Raw genomic sequence first — 15,977 nt, 5'->3', positions numbered from 1 at the left:
GCCTGCGCCAGGTTGCCTCCTCTCTGAATTCACAGATTGCGGTGCACACCCCCACCCGGTCCTCCTGCTGTGGCTGTGCGGTGGCTGTGCTTGGTGAGAGGACCTTTGAAGAGGTCATTGAGGTCAAAGGAGGGCACACAAGTGGACTTCAATCCAATGTGATGGGTGTCCCTGTAAGCAACGCAGACACACACAGAAGCGAGACAGAGAGGAAGCAGCCATCAGACAAGGCAAGAGGCCTCAGAGAAACAGGATCTGCATCTGAGAAAGTAACTGTGTTGTTGAAGCCACGCAGCCTGCGCTCTCTCATCTGGCGGCCTCAGGAAACTAATGGCAAACATCAAAACTACAAAACCCACGCTGGCCCATTGCAGCTAACCCACAACAGAGCTTGATCCGCTGTTGCCGCTGTTAAATGCAGGTATTTGTGAGTGCCTTGTGTATGGCTCTACGCCATTGCGCCCGTGCAGCCCCCACCATGAAGCTTCAGGGCTGCTGCACAACCCCTCTTTTACCTTTCTGTATTTGCTCGCCACACCTACGCCCCCTCGTTTCTGTCCTTTGGCAGCTACTAATTTGTTCTCCCCTTTGATAGTTTTGTGCTTAGACTCTGTTGTATGAATGGAAGAAGGCAGCGCGCAACTTGTTCCCACTAAGCACCATGCTCGGGCGTTTAGCAAGGCTGTTACCTGGATCCCTAGCGAAGATTGCAGTACATGTTCTAGAGTTCGCCCAACCACCCCCTCACTCAAGGACATTGAGTTCTTTCTAATATTTTATTATTATAAACAGACCTAATAGGACGTTCCGGGACAGGCTTTTGTCTGGCCAGTTTTTATTGCTCTGGGATGCAGGCTCCTGAGGGCAAGGGCTGGGTGGTGCAGTAACTTAGTTTCCTCAGAAACTGACAGATTCTTTCCAGCAGCCGTTCTGTTCAGGCTGCTTCTCTGCAGTCACCCCCACTTGCTGTTACCACTGGGTGTGATTTTAGCTGTTCTGTCATGGATTGCCCTTGCATTTCCCCAGGAACTGGTGGCGTTGGACATCTTTTCATATGCTTATTTGCCATCTGTGGCTCCTTTCTGAAATATCTGTTCATGGTTATCCTCCCCCCCCCCCCAATTTATAGTTGGATTGTTTGTATTTCTTAAACTGCTAAGTTTTGAGAGTTTTTTCCCCATTTAAAAACTTGACTTGTTTATTAATTTTGAGTTTTAAGAGTTGGATACAAGTTTTTTGCAAAAACTGTATCATCTCTCCATCTGGTTTGTTTTTTAATCTCTTTCTCATTCTCTTTTTAAAAAAGACACTAAGAGAATTTTTTAAAAACAATTTATTTATTTATTTGAAAGGCAGAGAGACAGAGGCATAGAGGGAGAGGTCTTCCATCCACTGCTTTCCCAGGCACATTAGCAGGGAGCTGGATTGGAAGTGGAGCAGCTGAGACTCGAACTGGTGTCATATGGGATGGTGGCACTGCAGGCGGTGGCTTTACCTGCTGTGCCACAGTGCTGGCCCCGACACTAAGAACTTAAAATCTGAATGATTGATGAGTGTAATCGCCAGGCCACTGCTCACAGGCAAGAGCTGGGGGCTTTGTTTCTTGGTGGCTTCTTCCTTGGACCGTCTTGCTGAGCCATCCTGTCTGCAGGTGCTCTTCACCGGCCTTGCAGTGGACCGCTGTCTGGTCTAACCCCTGAGGGCCTGGCCCCGGTCAGTCAGGAGCTGCTTGCAGGCTGTGTGTGCCTTCAGCTGTGGACGTGTCCGGAAGAACCTGCTTGTTTTTGAGCCCGTCTCCTTCACCTTCAGATACAGGCTGTGACACGTGTGGTGCTCCCTCTCAGGGTCGCAACACCTGAGCAGCAGGGGCAGGACTCTTGTCCTGGCCCAGCTTACACCAGGCCACGAGCAGTCTCCCACTGAGCTGTGTTCCTTGCCTTGAGCCCAGGGCAGGGCAGGGCGTGAGGCTGATGGGCCGTCAGCCCACCTTTGGTCAGCTTCCATGCCTGCTGGTGGAAGTCGGCACTGGCCACTTCACTGGTCTCACTGGGGTCCGGCCAGACCTTATTTTCGCTGACAGAGTTCCCTGAAGGCAAACCTCTCCTGGAGCCTGCACATCCAGCCGCTGCTGCCGCGGTGAGAGGAAAGAGCTCTTTTTGTTCTCCTAACAGGGTCCTTTGCAGAGTTGAAGTTGTACATTTTGATAAATTTGTCAACTTTAAATTTTATAGATGGTGCTTTTTATGTTCTTTGTGAGAGATAGCTCTTTGACTAACCAAACATCGTGAAGGCTTGCTTTCTTTGTGTGTGTGTGTGTGTGTTTAGATTTATTTTTTATTTGAAAGGCTGAGTTACACAGAGGCAGAGAGATCGGTCTTCCATACACTGGTTCACTCCCCAGATGGCTACAACTGCCAGAGCTGGGCCGATTTGAAGCCAGGAGCCAGGAGCTTCCTCCAGGTCTCCCACACGGGTGCAGGGGCCCAAGGACTTGGGCCTTCTTCTGCTTTCCCAGGTGATAGCAGAGAGCTGGATCAGAAGTGGAGCAGCTGGGACTTGAACCAGCGCCCATATGGGATGCTGACACTTCAGGTGGCGGCTTTACCTGCTATGCTATAGCGCCGGCCCCTCTAAGTTTTATATTTTTATGTATTATATGTAGGTTTTTATTCCCCTTTGAGTTAGTTTTTTTTGAAGATTTATTTATTTGAAAGGCAGAGTTGCAGAAAGAGAAGGAGAGACAGGGAGAGGTCTTCCATCTTTTGGTTCACTCCCGCAGTGGCCACAACCACCAGGGCTGTGCCAGGCCGAAGACAGGAGCCAGGAGCTTCATCTGGGTCTCTCACACGAGTGCAGGGGCCCAGGGACCTGGCCGTCCTCTGTTGCTCTCCTAGGTACATTAGCAGGGAGGTGGATAGGAAGTGGGGCAGCTGGGACTTGAACTGGTGCTCATATGAGCTGCCAGCACTACAGGCGGTGGCTTACCCTGCTGCGCCACAGTGCCAGCCTGAGTTATTACTTTTTATATATGTGAAAAGTAGGCCAAGGTTTCTGTTTTTGCATACAGAATCCAGATGTTTCACTGCTGTTTTTTCTTTTTCTAAGATTTTTATTTATTTATTTGAAGGTAGAGTTACAGACAGTGAGAGGGAGAGACAGAGAGAAAGGCCTTCCTTCTGTTGGTTCACCCCGCAAATGGCTGCTACGGCTGGAGCTATGCAGATCCGAAGCCAGGAGCCAGGTGCTTCTTCCTGATCTCCCACATGGGTGCAGGTGCCCAAGCACTTGGGCCATCCTCCACTGCCTTCCCGGGCCACAGCAGAGAGCTGGACTGCAAGAGAAGCAACCGGGACTAGAAATCGGTGTCCATATGGGATTCTGGCACCGAAGGTGGAGGATTAGCCAAGTGAGCCATGGCGCTGGCCCTCAGTGCTGTTTTTTCTTCATTGAATTACCTTCATGTCATTTTTTTTTTTTTTTGACAGGCAGAGTGGACAGTGAGAGAGAGAGACAGAGAGAAAGGTCTTCCTTTGCCGTTGGTTCACCCTCCAATGGCCACCGTGGCCGGTGTGCTGCGGCCAGCGCACCGCGCTGATCCGATGGCAGGAGCCAGGTACTTATCCTGGTCTCCCATGGGGTGCAGGGCCCAAGCACTTGGGCCATCCTCCACTGTACTCCCTGGCCACAGCAGAGAGCTGGCCTGGAAGAGGGGCAACCAGGACAGAATCCGGCGCCCGACTGGGACTAGAACCCGGTGTGCCGGCGCCGCAAGGCAGAGGATTAGCCTAGTGAGCCACGGTGCCGGCCTTGGCTCCTTCCTAATGTGCCTGCGAAACAATGGATGATGGCTTAAATTTATTTTTTTTTAAGATTTTATTTATTTATTTGAGAGAGAGAGAGTTACAGACACAGAGAGGGAGAGACAGAAAGGTTTTCCATCTGCTGGGTCACTCCCCAGATGACTGCAATGGCCAGAGCAGAGCTGATCCAAAGCCAGGAGCCAGGAGCTTCCTCTAGGTCTCCCACATGGGTGCAGGGGCCCAAGGACTTGGGTCATCTTCTACTGCTTTCTCAGGCCATAGAAGAGAGCTGGATGGGAAGTGGAGCAGTCGGGACTTGAACTGGTGCCCATACAGGCTGCCAGCACTGCTTTACCCACTATGCCACAGTGCCGACCCCTCTGTGTATTTTACATAAAGAACCTGAGCCTACTTGGTTTGGGTACCTGCTGGGGTCTTGGAACCAATTCTCCATGGACACTGACAGCACTGCTTTAGCCATAAATCAGGTGATGCATAGGCTGCCAGCTTGCAGGTGGGGCAGGAGCTTCTATAAGTGCTTCTCAATTATTGCTAAGAAGTAAATATTGACATAATTCTTTAAAAAATTGAGGAAGGGATACCTTTTTCCAACTGGCACAAAGATATCATACACACTATGTTGAAAAGAAACCGACTTGATTTGGTGTCTGTGGGGAGGACGCCAAAGTGGCTTTTAGTTTGTGAGACATCATCTCAGGCTAAATGCCCCAAATGTGTGAAGGAAGCAGGTGGAAATGAAGATCAGAGGCTGAAGCTTCCATGGAGGGAAGCTTCCATGGCGCTGTGGCGCAGCAGGTTAACGCCCTGGCCTGAAGCCTCGGTATCCCATATGGGCACCAGTTCTCATCCTGGCTGCTCTACTTCCCATCCAGCTCTCTGCTATGGCCTGGGAAAGCAGTGGAAGATGTACCAACTCCTTGGGCCCTTGCACTCGCGTGGGAGATCTGGAAGAAGCCCCTGGCTCCTGGCTTCAGATTGGCAAAGCTCTACCTGTTGTGGCCATCTGGGGAGTGAACCAGCAGATGGAAGACTCTCTCTCTCTCTCTGCCTCTCCTTCTCTGTGTAACTCTGACTTTCAAATAAATATATAAATTTTTACAATAAAAAAAGCTTCCATGGAAAGCTATCTCTTCCGAAAAGCCACGAGCAGCAAGGACTGGGGGAGCCCACGCCCCTGGCTTCCGCTGCGCTGAACTCAGGCCTTCTTTTCATGACAGCTTCCCAGGAAACAGACCCGCAAGGAGTTAGGTGAGGGGCTCGGCGGAGGCCTCTGCGGTGTTCCGGGGTTGGGGGCCCTAACTACACAAGCGGCGGATGGGAGGTTTGGAGCCCCTGTGTTTTCAGATGCTTTTTCTGCTCTGCCCTCTTTCCCCTCTCCTTCGAAACTCCGACGACCCTACCCTCAGCTCCCACAGGTCTCCAGGCTCTCTTTTCTCAAACACTTTTAAAAGATTTTTATTTAGGGGCCGGCGTCACATAGGTTCAGGCCCTGGCTGCTCCACTTCCTATCCAGCTCCCTGCTAATGCTCCTGGAAAAGCAGCAGAAGATGGCCCGAGTGCTTGGACTCCTGCCACCCATGTGGGAGATCCATGTGAGGCTCCTGGCTTCAGCCTGGCCCAGCCCCAGCCGCTGTGGCCACTTGAGGAGTGAACTAGCGAATGGAAGATATCTCAGTCTCTCCCTCTTTCCATGTAACTGCCTTTAAAAAAGAAAAACTTATTTATTTGAGAGCTGGAGAGGCAGGAAGAGAAAGGGAGCAGGAGAGCTCCCATCCACGGATTCACCCCCTCCCTAAGTCCACCATGGCCAGGGCTGAGCCAGGTGCCAGCTGGGAGATAGGAACTTAATGCAGGACTCCCATGTGGGTGGCAGGGACCCACCTACTTGAGCCATCACCTGCTCCCTCCCTGGGTGTGGATTAGTAGGAGGCTGGAATTAGGAACCAGAACTGGAACCCAGGGACTCTGATATGAGAGGTAGGTGTCCCGACTGGAGTCTTAATGGCTAGAGCGAACACCTGCCACAAGGCTCTTTTTATTTATTTATTTTTCCATCTGCGTTCTCTCCGTAGAGATCTGGTCATTGAATGTTATTCTGTTATTCTGTCTCTGAGTTTGGTGTACCCTCTATTTGACTGGTCAGGCCATCCATTCAGGTTTTTTTTTTTTTATTTGTCATTGCATTTTTCAGTCCCAGTGTTTCCATCTGGTTCTTCTATTTTCTATTTTTTTTTTTCCACAGAAGATTTCTGTTTTTCTGCTGAGGCTGTATTTTTTTTTTTTTTCGTTTGCCCTGAGCACATTCTCAATCGTTGGTTGAAGCATGAGCCAGAGTGCTTTCCAGTCTGTGCTGGTGGATTCTAGCATCTGGCACCTTGGCCAGTAGACGGTCTGTCTGTTTGGTCCAGTTTGAGCTTTTCCTGGTTCTTGGCACAACAGGTGATCTTGGTTTGCAACGTGCTTGTATTGTTTTAAGACTCTGGATCTTATGTGAGCTTTTTAAGTTGGCTTTTTTCTGACACCAATCAGGACAAGGCTGGGTGGGGGTGGCTGCCCTGCCAGGAGGAGCTAGTAAAGCCAGGGTCCACACCTGACCTCTGTGGACACCTGTAGGAGGGCGGCACTCCTTTTTTATTGGTGGACAAGGGTCAGGGAGGGCGGACTCCTCGTGGGAGCTCGTGGGCGCTCCACCATGGTTGTGGGGGGAGTGGATAACCTTGTTCCCTCAGGGCCCTGGTGCACAGTCCGAGGCTGCCCCGGGGTTTCCTGGCAGGAAGGGTGAGGGGACTTGGTTACTGCGAGCAGAGGTCCAAATCCACATTCCTCACATGGTTTTCAGCGAGACCCACGCAGGTAGGAGGAGGCCTTCTCAGTGGCTGGCGCCCACGGGTGTCTCAGCTCTCTGCTTGGTCTCCGTGACACCACTCCAGTGGCCTCACTGGGAGGATGGACGTTCAGGCTCTTGTTGGCTGCCGTTGCTTCTGCTGCGCCGTTGGTCTGCGGTGTTTGGCTGCGCGGGAGCTGTTCTTGTCTCCCTGTTTCTGTCGCGCTGGTTGTTCTGAGCTTGGTCCTTTTTTTTTTTTTTTTTTTTTTTTTTTTTTTTTTTTTGACAGGCAGAGTGGACAGTGAGAGAGAGAGACAGAGAGAAAGGTCTTCCTTTGCTGTTGGTTCACCCTCCAATGGCCTCCGTGGCCGGTGCACTGCACTGATCCGATGGCAGGAGCCAGGTGCTTCTCCTGGTCTCCCATGGGGTGCAGGGCCCAATCACTTGGGCCGTCCTCCACTGCACTCCCTGGCCACAGCAGAGAGCTGGCCTGGAAGAGGGGCAACCGGGACAGAATCCGGCGCCCCGACCGGCACTAGAACCCGGTGTGCCGGCACCGCAAGGCGGAGGATTAGCCTAGTAAGCTGCGGCGCTAGCCCTGAGCTTGATCCTTTGGCTAAGCTGAGACCAGGTTTCTGTGGCGGCCTCTTTGGTGCTTGTTAGCATATCTAGGTTGCTGGCTGCTGAAGTTCGAACCCAGGACCATGGAGCAGGAGGAAAACCCAAGGAAGGCACTGCCATATCTGTCTCAGGTTCCTGGACCATCTGCTTCCTTCTCCCTACCAGTCTCTCTCTTTTTTTTTTTTTTAAGATTTATTTATTTATTGAAAGAGTTACACAGAGAAGGAGAGGCAGAGAGAGAGAGAGAGAGGGAGAGGTCTTCCATCTGCTGGTTCACTCCCCAGCTGGCTGTACTAGCCAGAGATGCTGTGCCGATCTGAAGCCAGGAGCCAGGAGCTTCCACCAGTTATCCCATGTGGGTGCAGGGGCCCAAGGACTTGGCCCATCTTCTGCTTTCCCAGAGAGCAGAGAGTTGGATGGAAAATGGAGCAGCCAGGACTTGAACCGGGGCCCAGATGGGATGATGGCACTGTAGGCAGTGGCTTTACCCGCGATGCCACAGCACAGGCCCCAGCCATTCAATCTTTGTTTAATTAAAGACAGTTTTGAAAGGCAGAGTGACATGGGAAAGAGAGCTTCCACCTGCTGATTCACCGCCTAACTGGCCACAATGGCTGGGGCTGGACCAGGCCAAAGTCAGGAGCCAGGAGCTTCTTTGTGGTCTCCCCTGTGGTTGCAAGGGCCCAAGGACTTGGGCCATCCTCCGCTGCTTTCTCAGGAGCATTGGCAGGGAGCTGGACTGGAAGCAGAGAGCTGGGACTGGAACCTGAGCTCATATGGGATTCAATGTCGCAGGTGGAGTGGCTTAACCCGCCAGCACCATCATTCAGTCCTCCTGTGTGTGTTGTAGCTGCAATGTCTGGAGTTTTAAGTTCCGCTTGTCAGAAGGAATAAGGAAAACTCTCTCAGTCTGTATTCCTGGAGGTCTCTCCTGCCCTTTTTTTGTTTGTTTACTTGCTGGTTTTCTGGTGCATGTGGTATTTTCCTCATGTCTTTTATTTTCACCTACTGCTCTCACCCCCGCCTCAGCTTTCCCATTCCTTTCTCAGAGCTCGCTCCCTACTGTCCGAGAGAGAGAGAGAGAATGCTGGGGCTGGCCCAGGCCAAAGCCAGGAGCTTCGTCTGGTCTCCCACGTGGGTGGCAGGAGCCCAAGCATCTTCTGCTGCTTTTCCCAGACCATTATCAGGGAGCTGAATCGGAAGTGGAGCAGCTGGGAATCGAACTGGTGCCCATATGGGATGCCAGCATCACAGGCAGCTTCACCTGCTAAGCCACAGTGCCGACCCCGCCCGTAACAGACTCTTGCATATCAAAAGGGAGGCCCCAGGGGAGCAGGAGTTGATGCCAAGCTGATGTCCTAGGAAGAGACTAGAGGACAGAAAGCCACCCCTCATCCGGCCTGGTCACTGATCTGGGGGTTAGAGGACGTCCAGCTTGGGTGTGGGGTATGTGGGAGAAAGATGGGCACAGGAGTGCGGGTCAGCTTCTAGAGGTGTCTGTGGCAATGGATGGGGAGTTAGGGGTCAGCAGAGCCAACGTGGACGCCACCCACCGCCCTCCCAGCGAGGGACCACCCTGAGTCGGGGGCCTGCTCGCTGTCTGTGTCCACCTCCACCCCAGAGCTCTGCTGAGCCTTGTCTGGCCTCCCGGAGGGCACCCCTGCCCTTGGTCGGTGGCCCGGGACACTCCCTGTGAGGCCCACTGGAAGCAGAACGAGAGTCCTTGCCGCCAAGAAGCCGAGGTGCCGTACAGGAAGCCTCGCTGCTGTTCTTGGCGGCGGTGAGCAGATGGCACAGTGGGGGCTCTTGGTGTCCCAGCCAGTGTCCCCGTCCCCAGCCGTGGGGAGCGCTGGCTGCTAACAGCGCACAGTTGCCCACTTCTCTGTACCGCCCTTGGCCAACTGGGAGCTGCTTGTTTCACCCGGGAAGTCGCCTTCTCCACCCGACTCTGGCACCTGCAGCCGATGACCGACTGGCCCAGGGGCGGGGAAGCCACATTCTTGCCACAGAAAGGGTCCACAAAGAACGAATCCTTGCCCGTCAGGCTGCAGAGCCCCAAGGGCCACCTCCTTGCCCTGTCCCGCTTCCATCACCCTTCTCCTCCAGAGAGCACTTTTTTTTTTTTTTTTTTTTTTTTTGACAGGCAGAGTGGACAGTGAGAGAGAGACAGAGAGAAAGGTCTTCCTTTGCCGTTGGTTCACCCTCCAATGGCCGCCGCGGCCGGTGCACCGCACTGACCAGGTGCTTCTCCTGGTCTCCCATGGGGTGCAGGGCCCAAGCACCTGGGCCATCCTCCACTGCACTCCCTGGCCATAGCAGAGAGCTGGCCTGGAAGAGGGGCAACTGGGACTAGAACCCCGTGTGCCGGCGCCGCTAGGCGGAGGATTAGCCTGTTGAGCCGGGGCGCCGGCCCCAGAGAGCACTTTCATGTGCACCCCAATCCCCGTATCAGGCTCAGGTAAGTGCTGAAGGGCTGTGCGTCCAGAGGCAAGGCAGCGCCAGCACAATGGGCTGCGTGGAAGGCAGAGGAGGCCTGGCAGGAGCTCTCTGTCCTGCTCTGGCAGCTCCTTCTGCGAATCCACACCCATGCGGGCTCACGCACCTCCCGGCCTCCTCTCCCTAACACCTTTTGCTGCCAAGGGGAAGCGGCTTTGGAGAAATTCTGTCAACCTGGAGGCTTGACGATGGGCTTCTTGGTTTTGCATGAAACCAAGAGCGGGGATGTCCTTGCCTCCCCTGACCTGGTGTGGAGAGATGCTTGGTAGACTCTTGGCACCTGCTCCTGACCTGCCCTGACCTTGGGGACCTGCAGGGCTCGGCCCTGTGGAGCCGGCCAGGGCACCAGGGCAGGCCTGCCAGGTTGGAGCCTGCTTAGGAGCCATCCGGCACATTCCACGGGCAGCCGCAGTTTGTCTTGGCGAGAAGACGGGCCTGGGGAACTGCCCAGACAAACCAGCTTTTACCACAGAAGCCAGAACTGGCTGGGCCTGGGTCAGTGCCAGCCTGCCAGTGGCTGGAGCCTCCCCCACCCACTGGAAGGTGGACTGAGTTCTGGGTGAGCAGGTGGGTGCACTGGGTGGGGAGGAGGAAGCTCAGGTTTGGGGGAGCCTGGCCGGAGGGCTTTCCTGCTCGGCGCAGACCCAGAGGCAGCCCTTCAGGAACTGGACTTGGGAGCACTGCCCGGGGCCTGGCAGCCTCACCTGAGGCCTGGTCCCCACCCCAGCCAAGGGTGAATCGGGGGCAGCTTCCCCTGTCCAGCTGGCAGGGGAGGACCGGGAAAGGATTTGGAGAAGCAAGATGCTAGGAAGCTGGGCCCCGAGGGCCCACAGGCCTGCCCTTGGCAGTGCTTCTCCTCGTCCTTTCTTACAGTGCTTGGCTCCTTCTCTCTCAAGAAATAAAACAGCACAAAAAGGAGTGTGTAGAAATGGTCTGGGTTTCTACTCCTGCCCTGCTGGGAAGCCCCTGCTGCCTCTTTAGAGTCACAAAGTCACTTCTATTCTGCAGCTCCAACCCGGAGCCCGCCAGCCCTGCACGCCCCAGCAAGGCCGCACGCTTCCACCTTTGGGAAGTGAGTGCAGGCGGGGGCTGCTGGACAGATGACTCACAAGAGTGCCTCTTGTTCTCCAGAGGCAGCCCTGAGCTAGAGTTTAGCTGCGTGGCCGTGGTAATGATTGAGATGGAATGGTGGAAGGGGGCTGGGGACAACCTAAGTGATTTGGTGAGAGGTTCGCGTGGTGCTTTCCCCTGTTCCTAGACCGTAGCAGATGCCGGCACGGTGGGCTGCAGCACCGAGGTGGTCTGTAGATCTCTGTGCTTTGCTTTCTAGAAACTTAGCTTCCTCAGGAGGAAGAGAGAGGGTGTGGAGCCTGCGCTGTGGTGTAGCTGGTAAAGCTGCCACCTGCAGTGCTGGCATCCCATATGGGTGCTGGTTTGAGTCCTGGCTGCTCCATTTCTGATCCAGCTCTCTGCTATGGCCTGGGAAAGCAGTGGAAGATGGCCCAAGTCCTTGGGCCCCTGCACTCATACGAGAGACCTGGAAGAGGATCCTGGCTATTGAGGCCATTTGGGGAGTGAACCAGCAGATGGGGGACCCCTCCCTCCCTTCCCCCCTCTCTCTCTGCCTTTGCATAACTCTGCCTTTCAAATAAATAAATCTTAAAAGTGTGAGGCAGGTGGGTGGAGAGAGAATGAATGAGGCCATTTGTTAACTGTTGGACCCTGGGTGAATAATATCTAGCAATTTATGTAATCAGGGGCTGGCGCCATGGTGCAGTATGTTAATCCTCTGTGGCGCCGGCATCCCATATGGCTGCTGGTTCTAGTCCTGGCTGCTCCTCTTCCAGTCCAGCTCTCTGCTGTGGCCTGGGGAAGCAGTAGAAGATGGCCCTGGCACCCACATGGAAGACCAGGAAGAAGTATCTGGTTCCTGGCTTTGAATTGGCGCAGCTCTGGCCATTGCAGCCATTTGGGGAGTAAACCAGCGGATGGAAGACCTTTCTCTCTGTTTCTCCTTCTCACTGTCTGTAACTCTACCTCTCAAATAAATAAAATCTTAAATATATACATATGTAATCAGACAGTTAATGTTATGGTTTAAAATTAGACATGTAGGCAGGTATTTGGCATAGTGGTGGAGACACTGCTTGGGAGAGTTGAGTATCATACTGGAAATCCTGGGTCCTGGTCTTGGCTCCACTTCAGATTCCAGCTTCCTGCTAATGCACACCCTTGGGAGCAGCAGGTGAGGGCTCAGATACTTGGGTTCCTGCCGCCTAGAACTGTGGGTCTCATGGCAGTGCAACGACACACTGCTGGGCTGTGCAGATGGCAGAGGAGGTGTTGACTGAGCCGTGGGTGACCTGGATTGAGGTTTTGACTCCTGGCTTTGGCCTGGACCACTCTGGCTATTGTGGGCATTTGGGGAGTGGCGAGTGGTTGAGAGCTCTCTGTTGCTCTGCCTTTAAAATAAGTTTTATTGGTCGGTGCCGCGGCTCACTTGGCTAATCCTCTGCCTGTGGCACCGGCACCCCGGGTTCTAGTCCCGGTTGGGGCACCGGATTCTCTCCCAGTTGCTCCTCTTCTGGTCCAGCTCTCTGCTGTGGCCCGGGAGTGCAGTGGAGGATGGCCCAAGTACTTGGGCCCTATACCCGCATGGGAGACCAGGAGGAAGCACCTGGCTCCTGGCTTTGGATTGGTGCAGCACTGGCCATAGCAGTCATTTGGGGGGTGAATCAATGGTAAAAGGAAGACCTTTCTCTCTGTCTCTCTCTCTTGCTGTTCACTGTCTAAACTCTGCCTGTCAAAATAAATATTATTTATTTAAAGATTTATTTACTTGAAAAACAGAGGCAAAGGGAAAGATATCTTCTATTTGCTGGTTTGCTCCCCAGTGGCTGCAAAAACTGGGGCTGGCCCAGGCTGAAGCCAGGAGCCTGGAACTCTGTCCTGGTCTCCCCCATGAGTGGGAGGGGCATCTTCTTTCCCTTGTGTATTAGCAGGGTGCTGAATAGGAATTAGAGCAGCCAGGACTCCTTGAGCCTCATATGGGATGCCGGTGTTGCAGGTGGTCTTAACCTGCTGTGCCACAATGCTGGCTCCATAAGTAAATTTTAAATTAGATATAATTAATGGAATTTCATACACCAACCAAATAATAGGGAAAGTCATGTTTTAATGCAGAAAAGCATATCATAAATTGGCATTTTTCACAACAAAGGCTATAGAAAATTAGGAGTAGAAGCTGATCTACAAATGGAATAGTTCATGGTGGAATGCTAAAAGTTTGCCATTAAGGGTCAGGAACTAAAAAAGATGTCCATTGTCACTGCAGTATTTCTATTCAATATCATATTGGAAGTTTCAGCTGGTGCACTTAGGCAAGAAAAATAAAAGGAACAAGGATTGCAAGTGAAGAAATAAAATTGCCCTTGTTTGCAGTTGACATAATCATGTACTTCAGAAAATCCAAATTCTCAGGATAAAGTATTCCTATAAGTAAGCTGCTGCATAAGTGTTACCATACAAAAATCAATTGTTTCTATTTTTAAATTGTTTCTAAATATTTGCAACAAATAAAATTAAGAAAGTGTTATTTGTAGATCATAAAATCAAATATTTAAGAATTAATGAAGATGTGTAAGTCTTTCACACAGACCTATAAAGTATTAAGCTTTGAAACACCTAAATAAATGGTGAATGAAATATTCAAAATTTTAAACTTATCAGTTCCCCATTAATCTATAAACTTAATATAATCCCAATGAAAATCCAGCTCTTTTAAAAGATTTATTTGAAAGAGTTGGAGGGAGAGACAGAGAAATCTTCCATTTGCTGGTTCACTCCCCAGATGGCTGCAATGGCCAGAACTGGGCTGGTCTGAAGCCATGAGCTTCCTTTGTGAGTGTAGGGGCCCAAGTACTTCAAGCACTTAGGACACCTTCCACGGCTTTCCAGGCACATTAGTAAGGATGGGATCTGAAGTGGAGTAGCCGGTCTCAAAATGGTGCCCTCATGGGATGCTGACGCCACAAGTGACAGCATTTTTTTTTAAGATTTATTTGAAAGACAGAATTACAGAGAGAAGCATAGATAGAGGTTTTCCATCCACTGGTTCACTCCACCAATGGCTGCAATGGCCAGAGTGTCGCTCCCCGATTCGCGGAGGAACGACACAGGACCCTGCGCTGTTCTTTTGTCTGCTCGGCCCTCCCCGGGTTTGCTGCTGGTCCTTCCCGGGTTGGCTGCTGACCCCTCCACCTCCGTGGAGGGGCAGCTCCCCCTGCCACTTTCCCCACTTCCGCGGGGGAGCGGCACACCGCCAGCCGGCTCTCTCGGGGGCTGCTCAGATGTTATCCGGATGTTCCTGGTGCATGTTGTCTCTCTCCTCCTTTATAGTCCTCTTCCACCAATCCCAACTCTGCTACCCACACGCCGAGGACGCTGCTCTCCTCCAAACAGGAGCAAGATCAGCTCCTGCAGCTCATCAAATTGGCAAGAGGCAGCTGCATAGAAGTTGTTTACTCCTCTCCCAGCGCCATTTTGTGGGAGAGCAGATGCATAGAATAAGTCTTAATTCCAGTAACTTAGTCTAGTCCGAGTTGCTCCCCACACCAGAGCTGAGCTGATCAGGAGCCAGGAGCTTCTTCCAGGTCTTACACATGGCTACAGGGGCCCAAGGACTTGGGCCATCTTCCACTGCTTTCCCTGGCACATAAGCATGGGGCAGGATCAGAAGTGGAGTAGCCAGTCTCAAATGGGTGCCCACATGGGATGCTGACACCAAAGGTGGAAGCTTTTTTTTTTTTTTTAAAGATTGCTTTATTTGAAAGTTACAGAGAGACAGAGAGAAAGGTCTTCCATCCACTGGTTCACTCCCCCAATGGCCACAATGGCTGGAGCTGAACCTATCCAAAGCCAGTAGCCTCTTCTGGGTCTCCCACGTGGGTGTAGGGGTCCAAGGACCCAGGCCATCTTCTACTGCTTTCCCAGGCACATCAGCAGGGAGCAGGATCAGAAATGGAGAAGCTGGGACTCGAACTGGCACCCATATGGGATACTGGTGGTGCAGGCTGGGGCCTTAACCCACCGTGCCACAGTGCTGGCCCTCGTGGTGGCAGCTTTACCTGCTATACCACTGCACCAGCCCCCTGCTGTATTTTTAAAAAATAGAAATAAGCTGATTATAAAACTTGTATGGAAAAAGAATCAAGTATAGCTAAGATAATAAGAACTAAATTGGACGACTTGTTCTAGATATCAAAATATGCTTTATTAAAGATTTATTTGAAAGGCAGTGATGGAGAGGGGGAGGAAGAAGGAGAGCGAGCGAGCAAGCAATAGGAATCTTCTATCTGCTGGTTCACTCCCCAAATGGTCTCAATTGCTCCAGGCCAAAACCAAAAGCCTGGAACTCCATCCGAGTCTCCCATGTGGGTGGCAGGAACCCAAGTACTTGGTCCATCATTTGCTGCTTTCCCAGGAGCATTAGCAGAGAGCTGTGTTGGAAGCAGAGCAGCCAGGTCTCAAATCAGTGCTCCAATATGGGATTCCAGTGTTGCAGGCAATGGCTTCACCACTGCACAATGCCAGGCCCAAAAAACACATTAAAGTAATTAGTGTGGCATTGGTGTGAGCATAGGCTAAACAGGTCAATGGATCAGAATTAAGGATCCAGAACATACAGACACAGGTTTCTACTGCAGTGCAATGGGGGAAAGATGGTCATTCATTTATTTTTTAAATGATTTATTTGAGAGGCAGAGTCACAGACGGAGAGAAGAGAGAGGTCTTCCATCAGCTGGTTCACTCCCCAAATGGCTGGAACTGAGCCAATCCAAAGCCAGGAGCTTATTCCTGGTCTCCCACATAGGTGCAGATGTCCAAGCACTTAGGCCATCTTCCACTGTTTTCTCAGGCCATAGTAGAGAGCTGAATCGGAAGTGGAGCAGCTGAGACTCGAACTGGCACCCATATGGGAATCTGGCGCCACAGGCGGAGGCTTAGCCCACTACGCCGTGGTGCCGGCCCCGAAGATGGTCATTTAATAGTGCTGGCGAATTAGCTATCCACATGAAAGAAAGGTTAAACTTGATGCCTGGCTCAAACCATAGATTCTAGTTGGATTGTGGATCTAAATATAAAGCACTCCCTGTACAGGAAAGACTGATAGCTTAGACTACTTTTTATTTATTTCAAAGTCAGAATTATACAGA

This window comes from Oryctolagus cuniculus, chromosome 11, assembly GCF_051225735.1.
Source record: "Oryctolagus cuniculus isolate XC-2025 breed Fujian yellow rabbit chromosome 11, ASM5122573v1, whole genome shotgun sequence".
NCBI lineage: Eukaryota > Metazoa > Chordata > Mammalia > Lagomorpha > Leporidae > Oryctolagus > Oryctolagus cuniculus.
Note: the sequence above shows the minus strand (reverse complement) of the source record.